Source organism: Heterodontus francisci, chromosome 16, assembly GCF_036365525.1.
Source record: "Heterodontus francisci isolate sHetFra1 chromosome 16, sHetFra1.hap1, whole genome shotgun sequence".
Classification (NCBI taxonomy): Eukaryota; Metazoa; Chordata; class Chondrichthyes; order Heterodontiformes; family Heterodontidae; genus Heterodontus; species Heterodontus francisci.
This window is the reverse complement of record NC_090386.1, coordinates 61,595,055-61,619,853: the sequence shown is the minus strand read 5'-3', so window position 1 is coordinate 61,619,853 and position 24,799 is coordinate 61,595,055. Positions and strand designations below refer to the sequence as shown.

The 24,799-nt window shown below is 43.2% G+C and overlaps 1 protein-coding gene across 2 annotated transcripts in view; it reads left to right on the top strand.

Annotated features, from left to right (window-relative positions):
• Positions 1 to 24,799, top strand: part of LOC137378138 (extracellular sulfatase Sulf-2-like) — a 367,355-nt gene that overhangs the window by 61,374 nt on the left and 281,182 nt on the right. For both annotated transcript variants that reach the window (XM_068048257.1, XM_068048256.1), the window contains exon 2: positions 17,011 to 17,115. The gene's annotated coding sequence lies outside the window, so the exon portion shown is untranslated. The remainder of the gene's footprint in view (positions 1 to 17,010; positions 17,116 to 24,799) is intronic.

The following is a 24,799-nucleotide window of genomic DNA, read 5'->3' as shown; positions in this document are numbered from 1 at the left end:
GTGTCCAGCTGAGCAGAGCTTGGAATGTCCTGCACCCTCTCACAGGCACTCTCCTCTGCTGTCCCTGTCTCCAACACCTGATCCTGCTCATTTGTAATGTGTGCTTCAGCATGTGACAACCATTACCTTTCCTGGCAGTCCCACTGAGGTGTATGTATCTGAGCTTGTGGAAGGTGCGCATGAGTCATGTGATGGTGCTTCCTCAGAGTGTACCACCTCCAGGCTACCTCGTGCACCAGATCCTACGTCATGCTTGTTGGACCCGTGGGATGAATTAGAACTGGCAAAGGGAAAGGGGTCAAAGTCGTCATTATCCAGATGATTATATTTCAGTTACTGACGACATCAGTTTAACATGAGTGGTTATGATGTTCCATGTGACTGTGTGATATCTAATTCTGTTACCAGAATTCTGTTTTATAAAAGCATGCACTACGTCACTCTGCTCAATGACCACCTCTGCAGCGATCAGGGTGGCTATTACTGGAACTGGAGGGCTACCCCAGGTCCCTGCCTCTTCTTGAAGTCCTGTGCTCTCTTCTCCTGCAAGAAAAGAAAGCAGAGACTTATGTGTGAGAAATGGGATGTTTTGAGAATATGGAATGACTACGTTTATGGAGGGTGACTGTAAGGGATGGGTGTGAGATGGCAAAAGATAATGGTGAGTATGTGTGTTGGCTGTTTAGATGGGGATATGCCAATGCGCCTCGAGGGCGAGGAATGGGTGGAGTTGCAAGGTGTGTTGGTCTGACAAGCGCTGTGCCAGAGAAGGCTGGGGAAATTAGAGTGAGGGGGTTGGTACTTGAAAGTGACATGTCACTCATCTTTCCTGCCTTGATTAGGTCATTAAAACTCTTTCATCACTGTATCCATGATCACAGGACCACAGTCCTGCTGCACACTTCCTCTGTGATTTCTAGCCGCGCCTGCTTGAGCTTAGAGGCTGGCCTCTTCCTCCTGTTTGCCGGGAATAATATTTCTCTGCAGGTCCTTACAGCCTGCAGAATTACCTCCAGGGATGCTTCTGAGGAGCTGGGCAGCAGCTTTCCTATGTTGAGACTCCATCGGTAGAGTTTCTGTCTCAGTCCTGCCAATGCAGAATGAATCCATTCTGACTCCTGCAGGCCTCTCATTTAAACATTGAAGCTTTAACAATCAGGTGAGGGTCGTGATCACACCCTCTTGCTCCGGTCGGGAAACCCGACAGCGAATGCTATTGCTGTGGGTAAGTTAGTCATCATAACATAGGGAAATACAATAGCTAATGTGCACACAACAGGAGCCCGCAAACAGCAACGAGATAAATGACCAGTTGATGTGTTTAGTGATGTTGGTTGACGGGCAAATACTGGCCAGGATACCTGGCAAAATCCCCTGCTTATCGTTGAATAGTGTCATGAGATTTTTGCATCCATCTGCTGTCGTAACCGATCTAAGCCCTTGATGATCGTTCCTCAAATTATTAATTTCTATAGTGAAAGAAGGTCACTTCTGTGAGTCTGTCTTGGGTGTGCTGTGATATTCATTTGAGCACTGTATAGAACTCTGTCATTCTTGTCACTCTTGTTGGGGCCCTCCCTAGTGCAAAAGTGTTGGTTTAATGATGGAACACTGCTGAAAGAGCACTGATGAAATATTGACTTGGACTCAGATCTGCCACTACGAGCAGTTAACCTTTTAATAGTAGGGTATTCATTCAGAGGATATTTAAGACGGTGGAAATATACACACATAAATTGACCATGAAAGCTAAATAAGACAAAATAGAATGGCTTGCAAGTAACTTAGCAGTGTGAGTGCAACAGCAATTGGCTGCCCGCTTGCAGGTTGCAGTCCCATGGCTGTCAGTTGCTACATCTTATGTTAGTAGAATGAGGTCTAGAGGTGGAACACAGTGTAAAAGCAAAAATTGCTCAGGGTAGAGGCATAATGGGAGGGGTGTAAATGAGGGCACTACCATTTGTTTTATATCCTAATACCTCTGTTAACTTATTGCATAATAGCATTGTTTGGAGTCAGAGTAATCTACAGAGCAACTCTCCTGTAGACAGGAAGTTAATGTGACGTGTGGAAGGAGAGAGAAACGGTTGTGGGAAAGGATGAAAGAAGAAACCTGCGGGAAACAAAGTGAAAGGTTTTAGGCATCTTACTGGAGTAGACTTAGTGTGGAAAATAATCAGTGTCAAAGAGCTAAGTTTTTTTTCTTTAATTCGTTCGCTAACCAGTTTGCCAGTTATGTTTCTTAACATGGTTCCTTTACATGCACAGCTGGAAAGTAAAAATGCCAGATGCTGAGCTGAAAAGGAAAATTAATTAAGCTGGACTGTTTTTAAATCCTTTTTCCCTTTCGAACCCTGGATTGGAGCACTACAGCAGCTTGAAGAAATCATTGATTATACATGCAGATTATTCTATTAAACCATTGAGTGAGACTTGGAGTGAAAACGTACCAGCTGTTTCAGGTCATTTACAGTATGAGCACCTCCTCCTTTCACATGATTTACCTCAGTAATCATCCCTTGGTGCTGCCAGAGGCTGCTGTGATTGTGGTGGATAAAAAGAGATACTAATTTGCTAGGGAACATTGTTGCAGTCAAAAAAAAGAATGGAATTAGTTCCTTTCATGGGACTGACATGTTGTTTCACCCAGACACTGCATTAAAAGATGATGGCACTTAGCCATGCATTCCTGATTAGGGATGGGAAGGAAGGATGAAAAGAGGGACTGAGAGGACAATGAATGGCAGAAGAAACAAGAAGCAAAGCTGCATGTGCGTGAGCAAAGGCCTGTTGTCTGTTTATAAGCACATAGATAGCAACTGAAACTAGGTTTGCATTGACACTGGTCAAGCATGCAGGTCTCTTTAAATTTTACTTCAGTTTAAAAAAAAATCCTGCCTTTTATATATCTGTTTGCTATTATTGTGCCTCCATACTGAATTGAGAGAAGTTAGAAAATATTATTCCTTCACACCTTCATGACTATTTTTACTTGCAAAGACTTGTGCTTTGAAACAATCAGACCTGGATGAGTGATGTAAATGCTGCTTCAATGTGCTGTCCAATTTAAAAGAGCAAAATTGAAAAAGACTTCTAGACCTGTGAACAGACTATGGTTCCTGTCGTCTTCAGATTTAGATAATTCAGTGCTTGCCATAGTCCACATTCTGAGCAGTAGAATTCTATTTGGCCATTATAATTGCTGCTTTGGGTTTGTTGAACACAGCGATCCTTTTCAGTACAAGATGGCCTTCCCCAGCATCATTACTTAATGTTTCCAGAGGTAAAATTTTCACTAGCTCAAGGCCAATTAGTGTTGGACGAATAATTGAAAAACAAAACCTATTAGGTATTGAAGAGTTCAAATGTCATATAAGCTTCAATTAAAGCTTGGATTGCCAACATGAGATCTCTGAGCCTTCAATTTAGCATCTGCTTACTTGTTTACAGTTAAATCCTTGACACTATTTTCCTCTTCCAAATAGTTGGAGAAAAGATGAACATTATACTAAGTTTTGTAAGGAAGAGACTATCCATGGAAGCCCTTCAAATGTAATAGTATTGGCAGAAAGGTCGAGAACCAGAAGACACCAATTTAAGGTGATTGGCAAAGGAAGCAATGGTGACATGAGGAAGATCATTTTTACGCAGCGTGTGGTTAGAATCTGGAATGCACTGTCTGAGAGTATGGTGGAGGGAGGGTCAATCATGGCTTTCAAAAGGGAATTAGATAACTATTTGAGGAGAAAAAATTTGCAAGGCCACGGGGAAAAGGCGGGGACTAGGAATATCTGAGTTGCTCTTAGAGAGCCAGAACGGACACGATGGGCTGAATATCCCCCTTCTGTGCTGTAACCACTCTATGATTCTGCAATAAGTTTTCTCCTTGTTTTGCATCTATTCCTTCAGGTGAAATGAAATCAGGCATACTATTCCAGTGGCACAGTCTGAGATTGTCCTCCTAAGCTCATAAAAGCATATGCAATCCTTTGTGTTCTGTTGCAATGTTATTGATAGTGAACAAAGGTTGTATTAATGAAATGAGAGCCTAGAAATTCAATGGTACTGTGGCTATTTTGCAGCTGTAAAAAGGGTGCCTAAGGGTTCAATGAGGCAGGTGGTGTCCGTGCACTCTTTCAGCGGTGAAAGTGCCTTACCTGCCATTTTGGTTAGGGCTGCTCAGTAGGTGCGCAGAGCGCCTGCCAGAAACTGCTGTTTAGCTCTTTATAATTTGGCAGATTGATCTGCAAATATTGCAGCATACTGTGATCCATTTCTTCAGGTGCTCAGCAGCCAAACTAGCAGTAGTTAAAGGGACCACTGGAGAATGCCATCCAAAAGGTAAGTTGAATGTTATTTTTACTTCCCTTATGGCGATGAGGAATAAAAGTTCTTCTTCCAGTTCCACATTAAAACTGCAGCAGCTGCCAGCCATCACTCACCCCCTCTTGATTGCTTTCTCCCCTCTCCCCTCCAGTCTCTCCTGAGGCCCTCTGTCAGTATCCATGCCAGCTGATCTCGCTGTTCCCTCGGTACTATATTAAGAGGTTGTTGGACCTATTTGCAATAGTTCTGTCACTGGCCTCATTAGTGTGTAGCATGCACTGTACTGGGATCGCACTCCGATTAGGACATGATCCAATTTCTCAGCCAAGAAATCCAAAACTCCCAGAAGAAACAACTTTCAATCTTTAAATATTGCTGGACAAATTCTCATGATTGGGAGGTAATTTTAGGAACAGAAATTAAACAATGGGATACCATTGTATAAATTGTAATCTGTCCATAACTCCTCTTCCAGCCATTTATTTTAAATGGAGTAACACCTTCACTAAATAGCAGAGGTGGAATTTTCAGATAAGCATGCTTGTAGTCTACAGTGTTAAAATTGATGCAGTGTTTCCGGTACCATCTGAAAATATGATCAATTTATTCCAGACATTTACACGCATTATTCATTAATTTAACAAGACATTTTGAGCCTTTTGACTTTTTCAGTCTCTGATTCTACCCTCCATAATTCTCTTCTAAAGCTTTGTTGCCGACTACTGTTCTCCCTGCCTTCAAAATCTTCCAAGAAACCTCCTCTTTAACAGTGCCTTTAGTCTTTCCCCTGCCCTTCTCTCATTGATAATGATCTTGTGTACTGTCCAATGTTTCCATCTCTTCCCCCTGTAGATGATCTGAGTCATTCATCAACATGTGGAGAAATTGTATCAATCAAAGCTGTTCGAAATAACACTTGGAATTGTTGGATGATATTTATTACAAGAATGACCTTTGGAAATCACCTATCAGAATCATCATCATCTTCTCAGACCGTCCTTCGGAAACGAGGATGAATTTCTTCCACCGGAGGGTTGTGGGTCCTTAGGTGATTGAGTAGTCCAATCCTGATACTTCAGATACCGAAGATTCATTTTGAGGGGGTGGAAGATGCCTGTACGTGTGTTCTTTTAACGTGGGGTGGCTGTTGCACACCAACCATAACATGGTCTGAGCGAAGCAAGGTTTTTGTCCAGGAGGGGAGGAAGAAGAGTGGAAGAGCAATAGTGTCGGGATCAGACAGGTGTTTCTGCGGCAGTAAATGTGACTCCAGGCTGGTGTGTTGCCTCCCTGGTGCCAGGGTCAAGGATGTCATGGAGCAGCTGCAGTACATCCTTCTGGGGGAGGGTAAACAGCCAGAGGTCGTGGTCCACATTGGTACCAATGACATAGTTAGGAAGAAGGATGAGGTCCTGAAAACAGACTTTAGGGAATTAGGAAGAAAATTAAAAAGCAGGGCCTCCAAAGCAGTAATAGAGTCATAGAGAGATACAGCACTGAAACAGGCCCTTCAGCCCACTGAGTCTGTGCTGACCAACAACCACCCATTTATACTAATCCTACATTAATCCCATATTCTCTATCACATCCCCACCATTCTCCTACCACCTACTTACACTAGGGGCAATTTACAATGAAAACTTACCTATCAACCTGCAAGTCTTTGGCCTAGGGAGGAAGCCAAAGCACCCGGCGGAAACCCACGCGGTCACAGAGAGAACTTGCAAACTCCACACAGGCAGTACCCAGAACTGAACCCGGGTCGCTGGAGCTGTGAAGCTATCCACTGTGCCACTGTGCCGCCCCTTAGGATTACCCCCGGTGCCATGTGTTAATGAGCATAGGAATAGGAGGGTTGATTGAACGCGTAGCTGGAGAATTGGTGTGGGAGGGAGGGCAACAGATTCCTGAGGCATTGGGACCGGTTCTGGGGCAGGTGGGATCTGTACAAGATGGACGGGCTACACCTTAACAGAACTGGAACTAACATCCTCGCAAGGATATTTGCTAGTGCTGTTGGGGAGGGTTTAAACTAGCTTGTCAGGGGGGTTGGAACCTGAGGGGCAGCTCAAATTGGAAGGAAGTAAAGCTGATAACAGGAGGTAGAAAAGTAGAAAGTGATATTAGAAGGCAGGTGAAACAAAGGCGAGCATCAACTAGGTTTAGAATGCAGAATGTCACGAAGACAAGGTTAAGTGCACTCTACCTGAATGCATGCAGCATTCGCAACTAGTCCCCGCACCTCTACCCTCACCCCTTCCCCTCCCTCCCAGAACCGTGACAGGGTTCCCCTTGTCCTCACTTTCCACCCCATCAGCCTCCATATCCAAAGGATCATCCTCCGCCATTTCCGCCACCTCCAGCGTGATGCCACTACCAGTCGCATCTTCCCCTCCCTTCCCCTGTCAGCATTCCGAAGGGATTGTTCCCTCCGCGAGACCCTGGTCCACTCCTCCATTACCCCCACCACCTCGTCCCCGTCCCATGGCACCTTCCCCTGCTATCGTAGGAGGTGTAATACCTGCCCATTTACCACCTTTCTCCTCACTATCCCAGGCCCCAAACACTCCTTTCAGGTGAAGCAGTGATTTACTTGTACTTCTTTCAATGTAGTATACTGTATTCGCTGCTCACAGTGTGGTCTCCTCTACATTGGGGAGACCAAGCGCAGACTGGGTGACCGCTTTGCGGAACATCTCCGCTCAGTCCGCAAGCAGGACCCTGAGCTTCCGGTTGCTTGCCACTTCAACACTCCCCCCTGCTCACATCTCTGTCCTGGGATTGCTGCAGTGTTCCAGTGAACATCAACGCAAGCTCGAGGAACAGCATCTCATCTATCGATTAGGCACACTACAGCCTGCCGGACTGAACATTGAGTTCAATAATTTCAGTGCATGACAGCTCCCCATTTTACTTTCATTTTTAGTTATTTTTTCTTCTGTTTTTTTACATTCTTTTTTACATTTTTTACAATCTTTTTTTGCATTTATTTCATTTCATCTTAGTTTGTTCAGTTTGCTTACCCAATGTTTTTTTTCAGGTTTGCACTTGCTGCTGTTCAATATTCAGTGCATTAACACCTAATCTGTACTAATGCTTTGTCTTTCAACTCACCATTAACGTATTGTTTGCCTTTGCTTCATGACCTTTTGGTCAGCTATGTGGCCTGGTCCAATCTACACCTTCTCCTTTGTTATCTCTCGCCCCACCCCCACCTCACTTGCTTATAACCTGTGACTTTTCTAATATTTGTCAGTTCTGAAGAAGGGTCACTGACCCGAAACGTTAACTCGGCTTCTCTTTTCACAGATGCTGCCAGACCTGCTGAGTGGTTCCAGCATTTCTTGTTTTTATTTCAGATTTCAGCATCCACAGTATTTTGCTTTTAAAATTTGGAATCTGTTTGGGTGGAGCTAAGAAACAACAAGGGGCAGCAAACATTGGTAGGAGTTGTTCATAGGCCACCAAACAGTAGTGGTAGTGTGGGGCATAGCATTAATTAGGAGATTAGAGAAGCATGTAGTATGGTAATACAGTAATCATGGGTGAATTAAATCTGCATATAGACTGGGTAAACCTAATGAGCACTAATGCTGTGGAGGACAAGTTTCTGGAGTGTGCTAGGGTTGGTTTTCTAGAGCAGTATGTTGAAGAACTGCCTAGAAAACAGGCAATTTTAGATCGAATATGTAATGAGAAAGGGCTAATTAATAATCTTGTTGTAAAAGAACCTTTCGGGATGAATGACCATAATATGATAGAATTCTACATTATGTTTGAAAGTGAGGTAGTTCAATATGAAACTAGGGTGTTAAATTTGAACAAAGGAAATTTATGGAGGTATGAGGGGCAAATTGGTTGAGGTAGATTGTGAAAATACATTAAAAGGTAAGACAGTACAGATGTAATGTATTGTCTTGAAAGAAATATTACATAGTTCACAGCAACTATACATTCCTGCGAGGCACAAAAACCCCAAAAGTAAAGGCAGTTAACTATGGATAACAAAGGAACTTAAGGATTGTATAAGATTAAAGAAAGCAACTATAAAGTTGCCAGAAATAGTAGTGAACCTGAGGATTGGGAGGATTTTAGAATACAGTAAAGGAGAACAAAGAAGCTGATAAAGGGAGAATAGAATATGAATGTAAGCTCACAGAAATATAAAAATGGACTATAAAAGTTTCTATAGGCACATAACAAGGAAATTTGGCTAAGACAAATGTGGTTCCATTACAGGCAGAGTCAGGATAATTTATAATGGGAAATAGAGAAATGGCAGAGAAGTTAAATGATTACTTTGTGTCTGTCTTCACTGAGGAAGATACAAGAAATCTTCCAGAATGAGAGATACAAAGGATTAGGGGGAATGAGGAATTGAAGGAAATTAGTATTAGTAGGAAGGTTTTGGAGAAATTAATGGGGCTGAAGGCTGCTAAGTCTCCAGGACCTGATATTCTACATCCCACAGTGTTGAAAGAGGTAGCTATAGAGATAGTGGCTGCAATGGTGATCATCTTCCAAAATTCTATAGATTCTGGAGCGGTTCCTGCAGATTGGAAGGTCGCAAATGTTACCCCACTATTTAAGAAGGGAGGAAGAGAGAAAACAGGGAATTACAGATCTGTTAGCCTCACATCAGTCGTTGGGAAAATGCGAGAATCTATTTTAAAGGATGTGATAAATGGGCACTTGGATAATAATGATCTGATTGGGCACAGCCAACATGGATTTATGAATGGGAAATCATGTTTGACAAACCTGTTGGAGTTTTTTTGAGGATGTTACTAACAGAATTGATAAAGGGGAGTCGGTGGATGTGGTATACTTGGATTTTCAGAAGGCCTTTGATAAATTCCCCCACAGGAGGTTGGTTAGCAAAAGTAAAGCACATGAGATAGGAGGTAATATACTGGCATGGAGTAAGGATTGATTAACTGACAGAAAGTAGGAATAAATGGGTCATTTTCACGTTGGTAGGCTGTGACTAGTGGGGTATCGCAAGGATCACTGACACGGAACACAAAAGTCCGAGTGTATCAGGCCTGTGTCCTCAGTACCTTGCTCTATGGCAGCGAGGACTGGACAACGTATGTCAGCCAAGAGCGACATCTCAATTCATTCCATCTTCGCTGCCTCCGGAGAATACTTGGCGTCAGGTGGCAGGACCGTATCTCCAACACAGAAGTCTTCGAGGCGGCCAACATCCCCAGCTTGTACACACTACTGAGTCAGCGGCGCTTGAGATGGCTTGGCCATGTGAGCCGCATGGAAGATGGCAGGATCCCCAAAGACACATTGTACAGCGAGCTCGCCACTGGTATCAGACCCACCGGCCGTCCATATCTCCGCTATAAAGACGTCTGCAAACGCGACATGAAATCCTGTGACATTGGTCACAAGTCGTGGGAGTCAGTTGCCAGCGTTCGCCAGAGCTGGCGGGCAGCCATAAAGACAGGGCTAAAATGTGGCGAGTCGAAGAGACTTAGTAGTTGGCAGGAAAAAAGACAGAGGCGCAAGGGGGGAGCCAACTGTGCAACAGCCCCGACAAACAAATTTCTCTGCAGCACCTGTGGAAAAGCCTGTCACTCCAGAATTGGCCTTTATAGCCACTCCAGGCGCTGCTTCACAAACCACTGACCACCTCCAGGCGCGTATCCATTGTCTCTCGAGATAAGGAGGCCCAAAAGAAGAAAGTGCTTGGGCCACAGCTGTCCTCAATATATATCAATGATTTGGATGTGGGGACCAAATGTAATATTTCCAAAGTTGCGGATGACACAAAACTAGGTGGGAAGGTGTGTTGTGAGGAAGATGCAAAGTGGCTTCAAGGGGATTTTGAAAGACTTAGTGAGTGGGCAAGAACGACTTGGGGAAGGAGAGGGAACCAGCAGGCAGTGCAGGGATCCTCTGTGACCGTTTCCCTCAACAACAGGTATACCGTTTTGGATACTGTTGGGGTGGACGACTTACCAGGAGTTAGCAATGGGGTACAGGTCTCTGGTGCAGAGTCTGTCCCTGTTGCTCAGAAGGGAAGGGGGAAGAGGAGCAGAGCATTAGTCATTGGGGACTCCATAGTTAGGGGAACAGATAGGAGGTTCTGTGGGAACGAGAGAGACTCACGGTTGGTGTGTTGCCTCCCAGGTGCCAGGGTTCGTGATGTCTCGGATAGTATTTTTGGGATCCTTAAGGGGGAGGGGGAGCAGCCCCAAGTCGTGGTCCACATAGGCACCAACGACATAGGTAGGAAGCGAGATGGGGATTTAAGGCAGAAATTCAGGGAGCTAGGGTGGAAGCTTAGAGCGAGAACAAACAGAGTTGTTATCTCTGGGTTGTTGCCCGTGTCACGTGCTAGCGAAGCGAGGAATAGGGAGAGAGAGGAGTTGAACACGTGGCTGCAGGGATGGTGTAGGAGGGAGGGTTTTGGTTTCCTGGATAATTGGGGCTCTTTCTGGGGTAGGTGGGACCTCTACAAACAGGATGGTCTTCACCTGAACCAGAGGGGTACCAATATCCTGGGGGGGGAGATTTTCTAGTGCTCTTCGGGGGGGTTTAAACTAATTCAGCAGGGGGATGGGAACCTAAATTGTAGTTCCAGTGTACAGGATGTTGAGAGTAGTGAGATCAGGGATAAGGTTACAAGGACGCAAGAGTGCACTGGCAAGCAAGAACTTGGTTGAAAGTGTGTCTACTTCAACACCAGGAGCATCCGGAATAAGGTGGGTGAGCTTGCAGCATGGGTTGGTACCTGGGATCTCGATGTTGTGGCCATTTCGGAGACATGGGTAGAGCAGGGACAGGGATGGATGTTGCAGGTTCCGGGATTTAGATGTTTCAGTAAGAACAGAGAAGATGGTAAAAGAGGGGGGGGGGGTGTGGCATTGTTAATCAAGGAGAGTATTACGGCGGCAGAAAGGACATTTGAGGACTCGTCTACTGAGGTAGTATGGGCCGAGGTTAGAAACAGGAGAGGAGAGGTCACCCTGTTGGGAGTTTTCTATAGACCTCCGAATAGTTCCAGAGATGTGGAGGAAAGGATAGCGAAGATGATTCTCGACAGGAGCGAGAGTAACAGGGTAGTTGTTATGGGGGACTTTAACTTTCCAAATATTGACTGGAAATACTATAGTTCGAGTACTTTAGATGGGTCAGTTTTTGTCCTGTGTGTGCAGGAGGGTTTTCTGACACAGTATGTAGACAGGCCAACCAGGGGCGATGCCACATTGGATTTGGTACTGGGTAATGAACCCGGCCAGGTGTTGGATTTAGATGTAGGTGAGCACTTTGGTGATAGTGATCACAATTCGGTTAGGTTTACCTTAGCGATGGGCAGGGACAGGTATATACCGCAGGGCAAGAATTATAGCTGGGGGAAAGGAAATTATGATGCGATTAGGCAAGATTTAGGATGCGTAGGATGGGTAAGGAAATTGCAGGGGATGGGCACAATCGAAATGTGGAGCTTATTCAAGGAGCAGCTACTGTGTGTCCTTGATAAGTATGCACCTGTCAGGCAGGGAGGAAGTTGTCGAGCGAGGGAGTCGTGGTTTACTCAAGAAGTTGAAGCGCTTGTCAAGAGGAAGAAGGCGGCTTATGTTAGGATGAGACGTGAAGGATCAGTTAGGGCGCTTGAGAGTTACAAGCTAGCCAGGAAGGATCTAAAGGGAGAGCTTAGAAGAGCGAGGAGAGGACACGAGAAGTCATTGGCGGATAGGATCAAGGAAAACCCTAAGGCTTTCTATAGGTATATCAGGAATAAAAGAATGACTAGAGTTAGATTAGGGCCAATCAAGGATAGTAGTGGGAAGTTGTGTGTGGAATCAGAGGAGATAGGGGAAGCGTTAAATGAATATTTTTCGTCAGTATTTACAGTAGGGAAAGAAAATGTTGTCGAGGAGAATACTGAGATACAGACTACTAGGCTAGATGGGATTGAGGTTCATAAGGAGGAGGTGTTAGCAATTTTGGAAAGTGTGAAAATAGATAAGTCCCCTGGGCCAGATGGGATTTATCCTAGGATTCTCTGGGAAGCCAGGGAGGAGATTGCAGAGCCTTTGTCCTTGATCTTTATGTCGTCATTGTCGACAGGAATATTGCCGGAAGACTGGAGGATAGCAAATGTCGTCCCCTTGTTCAAGAAGGGGAGTAGAGACATCCCTGGTAATTATAGACCTGTGAGCCTTACTTCGGTTGTGGGTAAAATGTTGGAAAAGGTTATAAGGGATAGGATTTATAATCATCTTGAACAGAATAAGTTCATTAGCGATAGTCAGCACGGTTTTGTGAAGGGTAGGTCGTGCCTTACAAACCTTATTGAGTTTTTTGAGAAGGTGACCAAACAGGTGGATGAGGGTAAAGCCGTGGATGTGGTGTATATGGATTTCAGTAAGGCGTTTGATAAGGTTCCCCACGGTAGGCTATTGCAGAAAATACGGAAGTATGGGATTGAAGGTGATTTAGAGCTTTGGTTCAGAAATTGGCTAGCTGAAAGAAGACAGAGGGTGGTGGTTGATGACAAATGTTCATCCTGGAGTTTAGTTACTAGTGGTGTACCGCAAGGATCTGTTTTGGGGCCACTGCTGTTTGTCATTTTTATAAATGACCTGGATGAGGGTGTAGAAGGGTGGGTTAGTAAATTTGCGGATGACACGAAGGTCAGTGGAGTTGTGGATAGTGCCAAAGGATGTTGTAGGTTACAGAGGGACATAGATAGGCTGCAGAGCTGGGCTGAGAGATGGCAAATGGAGTTTAATGCGGAAAAGTGTGAGGTGATTCACTTTGGAAGGAGTAACAGGAATGCAGAGTACTGGGCTAATGGGAAGATTCTTGGTAGTGTAGATGAGCAGAGAGATCTTGGTGTCCAGGTACATAAATCCCTGAAGGTTGCCACCCAGGTTAATAGGGCTGTTAAGAAGGCATATGGTGTGTTAGCTTTTATTAGTAGGGGGATCGAATTTCGGAGCCACGAGGTCATGCTGCAGCTGTACAAAACTCTGGTGCGGCCGCACCTGGAGTATTGCGTGCAGTTCTGGTCACCGCATTATAGGAAGGATGTGGAAGCTTTGGAAAGGGTGCAGAGGAGATTTACCTGGTATGGAGGGAAGGTCTTACGAGGAAAGGCTGAGGGACTTGAGGTTGTTTTCGTTGGAGAGAAGGAGGAGGAGAGGTGACTTAATAGAGACATATAAGATAATCAGAGGGTTAGATAGTGTGGATAGTGAGAGTCTTTTTCCTCGGATGGTGATGGCAAACACGAGGGGACATAGCTTTAAGTTGAGGGGTGATAGATGTAGGACAGATGTCAGAGGTAGTTTCTTTACTCAGAGAGTAGTAGGGGCGTGGAACGCCCTGCCGGCAACAGTAGTAGACTCGCCAACTTTAAGGGCATTTAAGTGGTCATTGGATAGACATATGGATGAAAATGGAATAGTTTAGGTCAGATGGTTTCACAGGTCGGCGCAACATCGAGGGCCGAAGGGCCTGTACTGCGCTGTAATGTTCTATGTGGCAGATGGAATATAATGTGGAAAAATGTACACTTTGGTAGGAGGAACAGATGTGCAGAGAATTTCATAAATGGTAAGAGATTAGAAAGTGTAGGGACCTCTCTGTCCTTGTCAGTAAGTCACTGAAAGCTAACATGCAGGTACAGCAAGCAATTAAGAAGGCTAATGGTATGTTAGCCTTTATTGCAAGAGGATTTGAGTACAGGAGTAGTGAAGTCTTGCTTCAATTGTATAGAACCTTGATTAGACTGCATTTTGGTCACCTTACTTTAGGAGGATATTATTGCCATAGAGGAAGTACAAAGAAGGTTCACCAGACTTGTTCCCAGGATGGTGGGACTGTCCTATTAAGAGAGATTGGGGAAACTGCGCCTTATTCTCTCTCGAGTTTCGAAGGTTTCAATCTCATTGAAACCTACAAAATACGTAAAGAGATAGACAAGGTAGATGCAGGTAAGATGTTTCCCCTGTTTGGGGGAGTCTTGAACAAGGGGACACAATTTCAAAATAAGGGGGAAGCCACTTAGGACAGAGATTAGGAATCATTTCTTTACTCAGGGTTGTGAATCTTTGGAATTCTCTACCCCAGAGGGCTGTGGAAGCTCAGTCATTGAGCATGTTTAAAGCAGGGATTGATAGATTTCTAAATACAAATGACATCAGGGGATAGGAGGATAGTGTGGGAAAAAGGCATTGAAGTGGATGATCAGCCATGATTGCATTAAATGGCGGAGCAGGCTCGATGGGCTGAATGGCGTACTTCTGCTCCAAGTTCCTTTGTTCCTAATGGCAGGGATGGCCGAGACGATTGGAGACCAGGCTCCACTACGTGGACGGAGACTTATGCATACACATGGCCAGCGTGTCCAGCTGGCGAGCTTGTGTGGATTTGTGTCTGGGTGTTCTTGAAGGGTTAGCCGAAAGCCTGCTCCAAGGGCTCCTGTGACAAGTCTCCCCAGGACCACTCAGAATAATGATCATAATGCAGTAAGGTATTGTGGAGTAGAAGACTGCTATTCTATTTGGAATGGCTATTTCTAATATAGCCTGTTGCTGTTACATATTAAATTCTGCTAGTTCTTCATAATCTCCTTGTCTCATTATTTACACCACAGTTTAATAAAACTTTGAGTCTCATTATTTCCTTTTGTTGATCGTGAATTCACATCTGCATAGCTCAATTTACCTTCTAAAGTGCCCAATACAATATTACATTACTTTCTGAAATTGGAAATCAAGTCCAGATACCACTGCTAAATTTGGAAAAATAGATTCTAGTAATTTAGACTAGTTGCATGGGCCATGGAACTGTTTTACCCTGTATCACTGCATGCATTAGACAGCAAAAACTGTTTTGAGCACAATTCTGAACAAAAGCTAGGTTGGAAATAGTTTCAGGGTAAGCCAACTGGAAACCAACAAAGAATGTTGATTTCCTTTGTTCCAGTTGTCAGAGTTTGTAGTGTTATAGTTTGTGAAGATCTTTATCAATTTCACAGCCATTTGGTTTCCCAATATGTAGTATAACCATGCTATAAAAATTGCATGAAAAATGTAATGTAGAGGATTCCAGAATCTATCTTCACTCAATGACTTTCCTTTTCCAAATCAACATTTTCTTTGGTAAGTTTATCTTTTTACAGTTTGTTCCGTTTAAGGGATTCTCCTCTATTCCAGGCCCTAGATGATAATGTAGTATCAGGGTCTGAAAGGGTTAATCTTGAGTGTGTAAAGAATACCTCCTACCATGATAATGTAAGAGATCACATATGAGAGAGACTTGAAGATAGATGCAGCATGGCTTTGGAGGAGTCACACAGACTGGTGTGAAGATGTACATTGTTATAATGTAATAGATGTTAACGTTCTAATTACTCCAAACTGTAGAATCTCTCTAAACTAGACTAAGTAAGGTGGCCGTGTACCAAGCAAACATACAACAGATAATAAATGGTAGCCGCCGTCTCAATTTCTAGTTCATTTTGACCTCTGATATGTGCATTTTTCTATCCAGTCTGTGTGCTTACGCAGGCAGCAGAGATTTATTTGAAAAGAACTGACTAATCATGATTCTCTGCAGTACTGGCGCTTGCACTTTTGACAGCCTTCATTTATCAAAAGAATTGCTTACAGATTTAGGTCGTTAGTCTGTGAGTTGTTAGATATTGACAGTTTTCATTCCTTTACAGTTTAAAAAAAATTAAAACCTTTTTATGGCACTCATTCTAATACATGATAAAGCAATGCTGAGTATCGAGATCTTGTAATGTGTGGAAGCAAGAGGCGTCAGTTATAACGGTCTTTCATATGAGTGGAAAGAATGTCTGGATCAGTCCGTCCTTAATGAAACATGTTTATTCTATGGGTGTGTGGCTTCTGGTAGAACATAAACTAAAGCCTTGGAGCGAATTATTATTTGTGTTTCATACTATTTTTTCAGAACCATCCTTAGGATTCTGCAACCATGCCCAAAAATAAATTATATTTATTGATGGGTTGAAAGAAAATATAAGTTGTGCTTGGGTTAACATTGCTTTTTTTCTTAGCCTCCGACCATATTTTTAAAACGATTTCCTTCCCCCACATGCCTAAGCTTCTTATTCCCATTGGGCTGATGCCGTGAATGTGGCAAAAATGGAGGTGGGATCACGTCACTCCTGTAAACCTTCACAAACTGGAGAGCGTAGCTGACCATGTCTAATTCATTAGGTGGTTCCGGAATGTGAATGCACTCTATTAGCCCTAAATTGGCCTGCAGTTTTCCATCAATTCTGCTCCATACCGAGCCACTATTACTTTATTTTGCATCAGATTAACAAATTAAACTTTTCTATCCGTGCATTCAAACTCTTTTACAAGCCATATGATGGAATTCTCTGTGGTGCTAATTTAGGTGCCAGCATAGACTTGATGGGCTGAATGGCCTCCTTCTGTACTGTAAATAATTCTAAATGACTCTATACTTCTCCTATATGAGTTATGTTAGCACATGGATCCTGACCTGGAAGAATCACATTGTGATTTGTTAATGTGGCAGTGTGGTAACCAACATCTGACTATCCAATTAGACATGCTTATAGGATATAAACGATTGAATAATCAATCTTTGATTCCTTCATCTCTTTGAAATTGATCCCTTGTAAAGTACTAAAATCTGACTTCATCTATGTTGTTGTAGGTCAACACGCATCTGCTGTGCTGCAGGAGCAACTAAGCTGTGACAAAGTCACCAGTTCCAGGAACCCACATTCCCCATTCAGGATTCAAAATACTGAAGCTAAAGGTAAGAAATGTATAATGAGGAAGGCACTTGTATCTAGTCACAGTATTATGTTAACAGAATAAAAAATGCAAAGGAAATTTATTATAATTTTAATAGTTTTTAATGACATGTTGTGAGGAAGCTATATTACCTGGCAGCATGGATTGGAATACAAGGTTAATTTCCTCAAATAACTGAGCTGCTAATTTCAGCTCCAACACTGTTAGAAGCACTATGTGAAGGCCAAATACAGACAGCATGAGAAAATTAGAGGGAGATTTGCACCTGGCCTGTTCCAGCAAGTAAACTAATGTTAAATACATGCAAGCTGCTTACACAACTCCCCCACCTTGCCTGCAGTTGACTTGGAGTCTTGGGAAATGTAGGAATTGCACACAAACCACAGGAAGTTTCCTTTCAAAGATTAAAGTCTATTTTACCATTCGTTTTACTGTTTTTTTCATGCTTTCTGTGAAAGTCAGATATTTTCAAAAATCAGTATGCAAAATCAGTAGAAATTCTTTTTTAGTATTTGTTGAATATTGACCACCTTGTCTCTAGATTTCTCTTCTGAAACTGTTGCTCCACTATTGCTCTCACTGCCTTCAAAAGCCTCTATGAAACTTAGCTTTAACTGTGCCTTTAGTCTATTTCCTCCTTTTCCTGCCTATGCAAATCACTAAGACAGATCCACAAATCACAAAAATTAAAGTCAGTGACTAATAAGGCCAAAAAAAAACAAATCAAATACTGGGGTTTACTTCTAAAGGGATAGAATTGAAAAGCACTTGTATAGAATATTGGTTAAACCACACTCTGAATACTGTGCAATGTTCTAGTCTCCATATTGTAAAAGGGATATAGAGACATGAGAGAATATGCAAAAAGAATTCACAAGTATGATACAAGAACAGAGAGCTTATAATGATCACGAAAGACTGAAGAGAATTTCCTCCAGAACAAAAAGCTAAGGTTTGCCTGATAGAGGTCTTTAAGATAATGAGAGGGCTTGATGGGGTAGATATAGAGAAGATATTTCCACTTGGGGTGACCAAAACTACAGACCATAAATAAAACATCATCACTAAGAAATATAATTGGGAATTTAGGAGAAACATTTTTACCCAAAGAATGGTAAGAATGTGGAATCCACTATCACAAGTAGTTGAGGCAAATAACATAGATGTATTTAAGAGGAAGCAAGATAAGCACATGAAGGAGAATGGAATAGAAGGGTATGCTGATGGGGTTAGATGAGTAGAGATTGGCAGAAGGTCATTCATGTATAAACACCAGGAAAAACTAATTGGGTTAAATTATCTGTTCTTGTGCTGTAGACTCGATATAACTTGATGTACCCAGTTTCTTTGTGTGCTGCTCAGTATTACCATAGTTTCCCACTGTACATGCTCTGAGACCACCTTCTACATGAGGAGGAATGCTGTTTCTCAGGGTATCAAGGGATATGGGGAGCAGGCAGGAAAGTGGAGTCGAGGCAGAGGATCAGGCATGAGCATATTGAATGGTGGAGCAGGCTCGAGGGACTGTAGAGTCAACTCCTGCTCCTATTTCTTATGTTCTTACTCAGAGTAGTTGAATTCCAAAATTGAGAAGTAATTTTGGTGATATTTAATGGAATCGCCTGAACCTTTGGGTGTATTTTTCTTTCTTTCTTCCAGTCGATATGTTTTCACTGCCAGCAATAAAGTGCCACCTGGCAGTAAAGATACAAACTGACTGCTGCCAAATTTTGAATGTTCCAGTCCAAATCTTGCAATAGGAAATCACCACTGTGGTTAATAAAATCGTCAATTTGGATGAAGAAGGCCATTCAGCCCACTTGACTTGTCTTTGACTCACTCATCAATTCTGATGGCTGTTTCAGACAGTGATAAATGTTTTCTAACATCTGTCTTAAACTTGCACTTTACCTATCCACATAAAATGAGTTAAAGGACAGTAATGTTCTGACCTTCCAGGAACAATTTTCTTAAAGTGAATTGTTTCAGGGAATTTGATTGCTGCAGTGGTTATAGTTTTCAGTGGCTCCTGTATTCCTGTGTCTTTTTGAGGCAAGGAAGAGGATGAATTGATGGATAACAATGAGTTCATCTGCACCAAAGGCAGTCTGCCCACACAAAGTGTTGCCCGTTCCATTAACTGATGGTACAAGGAATAGGGGACACAGGTTGAAGATTTTGGGCAAATGATGCAGGCGGAATGTGAGGAAGAACTTCTAATGCAGCAAGTGGTAATGACCTGGAACTCGCTGCTCACGAGGATAGCGGAAGCGGAGACAATCAATGATTCCAAAAGGAAATTGGATCGGCAATAGGGATCGAGGTGGGGCGTAGGACTGACTGGATTGCTCCATGGATAGCTAGCAACCATAATCATTGTTTAAACATTTCTCAACAATGTTCGCAAAAAACAATTGTACCTTTTTTAGATTGCTTCAGTTGCCCCCAAAGCTGCATGTTTCCTGTCACTATGTCACAAACATTGGGGGGTAAAAAACCTTAGTCCCATCAAGGCTTCCCCGTTCAAACAGCCATAAACCTTGCACATCATTGTTCCACTCATAAACTATGAATTATACTGCGAGAGACAAAAAACCCTGGAGAAACAAAAAACCTATGGCCAATTCAGGAAAAACTCTGGAGAATTCATCTTCAACTCCCTAAGGCAATTGAGCAAGGCAAAGCTTCCCAGTAGCTTGCCGCTAGTATAAGTAGAACAAGCCCTGGGAGATTCATTTATGTCAACCAGGTGTTACTTAAGTGGGTGAAAAGCACACACTATAAAGCCAGGACAATTCTGGAAAATCTACTTTATTAACTCTAAATTATGTTCACAAAATATCTTTCGATAACAATTCAATAGTTAAAGTTTTAATATTTGCAATCAACATTAAGTATTTCCAGATAAATATTTCAGGTGCAGGATGAAGAACCCTCTGTTTTGTCTCATTCATAGAACTTAATCCCAGACTTGGAGGAACATTGCAACTCATTTTTGTGAATTTATGGAGAATATTTTTGATTAATTCCAAATTGTGAGGTTTTGTGCTGTGAACTTTCACCAGTTCAGCACTGCATTGAAGCTGACCAAATACATTTCCTGTAGGACCCTCAGAATCACAAGAGCAACTGTAGTTATATCAAAGTGAGTCGGGGTCAAAAACATGAGTGATGAAAGGAGCCCACCTCAATTTACCTGCAACAATATAAAGGGCTAGAATTCCTCTCCTTTGTTTCACCAAGCTCTCCTCATATCCTGTTGTGAATGAGGGGGGATGAACTGGAACTTAAATTCCAAACTAATCTAATGTTAAATACCTCTGACACAGATTTTCATTTAAATATGCAGAAATTTGATAAGGCCTGAAAATGAGTGTGGGAATCACAACTTGTGATTTAACCTGCACCCATTGCTTCCAATGCAGACAGTATGCAAACTTCGTGCTGCCTGCTCATTTGCCTAATTACAGCATGCAGCCAGCGCTAAGTGAGTGGCTGCACACTTGAACAAGGGATGCAAATCGAGAGAGGCTGGCACAAGTTCAAGCTAGCCTTCCCTACTTATAGTTAACATGTACCTCTGGAACAGGTGCTAGAAGTCGTCCTTGAAGTGAGTTTGACCTGGGAAAGACACAAGAATGGCACAACATGGCAGAGAGTGGGTTCCAAGTTCTCTGGCACAGAAATGGAATCCATGGTGGTGTAATTGGACAGGGGTGAGCGAGGTCCTCTATCCATTGTGAAGGCAGTAGGAGCAGATAGATCAATGCCAGCAGTGTAGTGCCAGGACCTGAATGTAGTGCCGCAAGAAGTTCAATGACCTTACACGAGTGCTCCAGGTCAGTGAATACATCTTCAAATGCATATCCCACAAAATACACCACTAAACTCCTACTCTGCTCAATGCACCTCACCCTCATCACTCACCTAACAACAATTTCTATCAATCAGGGATCACAACTAACATTCATAGCTTCATCTCACGTTCACACGCTTAGCACTGCTGTAAGCCTCACACCCACATTTCTCAGGTTGCATACACACTGCCACCCATTCAACCATGGCTCCCTCAGTTCCATTGCCCTCCCTTCTCCCCGTAACCCTGCATATTCTTCCTTTTCATATAACTGTCTAATTCCCTTTTAAGTGCTTTAATTGAACCTGCCTCCACCACATTCTCAGGCAGCACAATCCAGACCTTAACCACTCGCTGCTTGAAAAAAGGTTTTTCCTCCTGTCACTTTTGCTTCTCTTACCACATACTTTAAATCTGTGCCTTTGTGTCCTCTCGTTCTCGATCCTTTCACGAGTGGGAACAGTTTCTATCTATCTACTCTGTCCAGACCCATCATGATTTTGAATACCTCTATCAAATTGCTTATCAGCCTTCTCTTCTCCAAGGAAAACAGTCCTAACTTCTCCAATCTATCTTCATAACTGAAATTCCTCATCCCTGGAACTTTTCTCGTGAATCTTTTCTGTACTGTCTCCAATACCCTCGCGCCTTAAAGTGTGGCGCCCAGAACTGGATGCAATGCTCCAGCTTTGGCCAAACTAGTGTCTTATGCTGAGATGGTGCAGTTCAAAACCATGCCTTCTAGGGCCAGAGCTGTGAAAGGTCATTGCACAAGGTCATGCAAGGGCCTCTGCAGTCTGCACAGCTGAAAGTCAACAGCCTTTCACCAGTCATGCTGCAGCCACTGAGATAGGAGCACTAGGACAGGCAAAGGCACATTGAAGATAGGCACCAACGGAATGCACAAAGGTGATCAGATGACTTTTGCATGCAATATGACATGATTTAATTTATACATTTGGTTTGGAATGTTTATTTTGTGGTGGCTTTTATTTCAGTATTCTAGCCAAGCAGACATTGATTTTCAGTGACCGAGGAAAGGTAAGGTATGGATCTGTTGTAGAATGGAGATTTGGGATTACTAGTACCGCGGTTGGATGAGCCAGTCACTGACAGCTTAGCCAGAATGGGGCTGTGTTGGTTGTCGTCTTCCTTCCTGCTGTTCCTCCTCTTCTTTCTCCTCATCCTCAGCTTTTTGCGATACACCTTGTGGCTAGAGCTGTTCCTTCATGATGAAAAGGGTGTGGAGGATACAGCAGACTATGATGAATTGTGACACACACTCTGAGTACTGCAGGGCTCCTCCAGAGCAATTCAGCCAGTGGAAGTGCGACTGAAGCGCTCCAATGGTGACATTTCATGTGACGCATGGCTCTTGTTATATGCATGCTACCCACGTGTCCATGGATTGTGCACCGGAGTCAAGAGCCAGGTGGTCAGCAGATAGTCCTTGTCGGCCAGCAGCCACCCTCTGGTTTCTCATGGTGGCTGAAGTGTAAATGGTACAGCGGACTGCCACAGAATAAAAGCATCATGACTGCATACAGAATACCAGGCAGTGACAAGTAGGATGTGTTTAATATGGTTGCACATCAGCTGGACATTGAGGGAGTGGAAGCCTTCACGGTTGTAGTACATCTCTGAATTTACATGTGGCAAAGGAATGTGTGCAGCCAATGTCACCCTGCACGATGGGGCAACCTGCTTTCCTGGTGAAGCAGTGTTCTCACTTCGCTGGAAAGAGACAATGCAATGTATTCGCCATTCTTTGCATACAAAGTGTCAGTGACTTCCCATACATAACAGTGGACAGTGAACTGCGAGATGTTGGAGATGTCACCTGATCCAGCCTGGAAGGAGCCCTACACAGAGGTTCAAGGCCACTGTCACTCTTGCAGCCACTGGCAATGCCGTTGCCACCCTGCTGTGAGGCTGCAGGTCTGCTTACAAGTGGCAGGTTTCAGTGAGCACTTCCTTAGTGAAATGGAGATGTATAACACACTGTTACTTATTGAGGCTGAGATAGAAGAATTGGTCCCTGAAGGCCCAAGTGGATATAGCCTCCTGCTGAGAGCCTTTCTCCCCCTCCTCCCTCTTAAAGCAGATTTGTGTCACCTCTGCTCATTCTCCATCATGCTGCAGGCCAAACTACTACAACCATGTCTGGGAGCAAGTGGTGTGAGCAGAATCCTTGAAGTAAGAACCAAGGCCTTCGCCTTGTGCAACACTACTCACCAATAGGGCTTCACCAACTTTAAGTAGCATGCCAAGCCTCCAAACATTTCTACTAACTCAGCTACATCTGGTAGAAATCAATCAGCAACTAATGTGAATGTAGTTGACGATCCCTTTGAAAGCGCAGGGGGTGGGGGCTCCTTCCTGCTGCTTAATGCATGTTCAGATGTGCGAGGTCGAGAGAAGGCGATAGCTGAAGTATTCGGATCAAAAATAGCGGCGCTAGAGTTAATCAACATTACACTTTGCCTGACGTCACTATCTGCCTACTCTTCATATTTCTGCTGCACTCTGCCAGCACCCGCACTAACCACTTCCCCAAAATGGCATCCAGAACGGCTGGCACCAGAAGTGAGCGTACTTGGCACGGATGCCACTTTGGATCCAAACCAAAGTGGCACCCGTACTGCCAGAAATATGGAAGCGATCCAACTGAATTTTGCTGCGCCGCTGCTTGTTTTCATTGTTAAAAAAAAAGCAGCACATCTGGATGCTGTTTACAGTGCTTCATAATATGATTTTTACAGATGTTTACTTAATGTTTTGAATGGACTGTGTGCAGCTGTACTTGGATTCAAAACAGTTTGTGCCTTTGGGATTAAGCATGGATTCACTGTGCACCACAAAGACACTTTACACTGGAGATGTTGCTTTTTTACCATGGCTGCATTAATTCCTGAAATATATGGCTCACAATTTTGGCAAGGAATATTATTGAATTTTTTCCCCTGCCTTTTCCTTCCCTTTCATATTTTCTAACAGTATTTTGAACAGACTGGAATCTTCAGCATAGCACATAATCTGTGTGATTTATATAAAGATTGAATGCATATGATATTTCTGCTTTCCATTTGCACATTTCCTTTATTTTTTGAGGGACTATTTTGATACCATCCTTCCACTTTGCCAACACTTAGTTTGGTTAAAGGTTTATTGATTTGCCATTGCTTTTAACATTACTAATTCCTGTAATACCATAAGTTATTGATTTTACACTATTGTTTTAATGCACACAATTCATGTTGCTAGAAAAGTGGTAAATCCACTAAGGCGTTATGCTAGTAATGGCTATAATGTCTGCTGTATTTATCATCTGTGAATGCTGGGTAAGGACAGGGTTTGACTTGGTTATGATTTCCCCTGTGGTAAAATAACGCATCCTTGCAAGGTAACACGTGCCCATGGAACTGTACTCCAACAAATTACATAGAAATACATAGACGTCACAAACCCCAACCAGTCCATGTTGCCGTTTACCCTCAGCATAAGCAATTAATTACAATCACAGAGAAAGACTTGCATGGATATAGTGCCTTACACGACCTCCTGTCCCAAAGTGCTTATTGTCAATGAAGTCAGTCATACAGCACAGAAACAGGCCCTTCGGCCCATAGTGTCTGTGCCAGCCATCAAGCACCTATCTATTCTAATCCCATTTTCCAGCAGTTGGCCCGTAGCCTTGTATGCTATGGAGTTTCAAGTGCTTATCTAATACCACTTAAATGTTGAGGGTTCCTGCCTCTCCCACCCCTTCAGTCAGTGTGTTACAGATTCCAACCACCCTCTGGGTGAAAAAATTTTTCTTCACATTCCC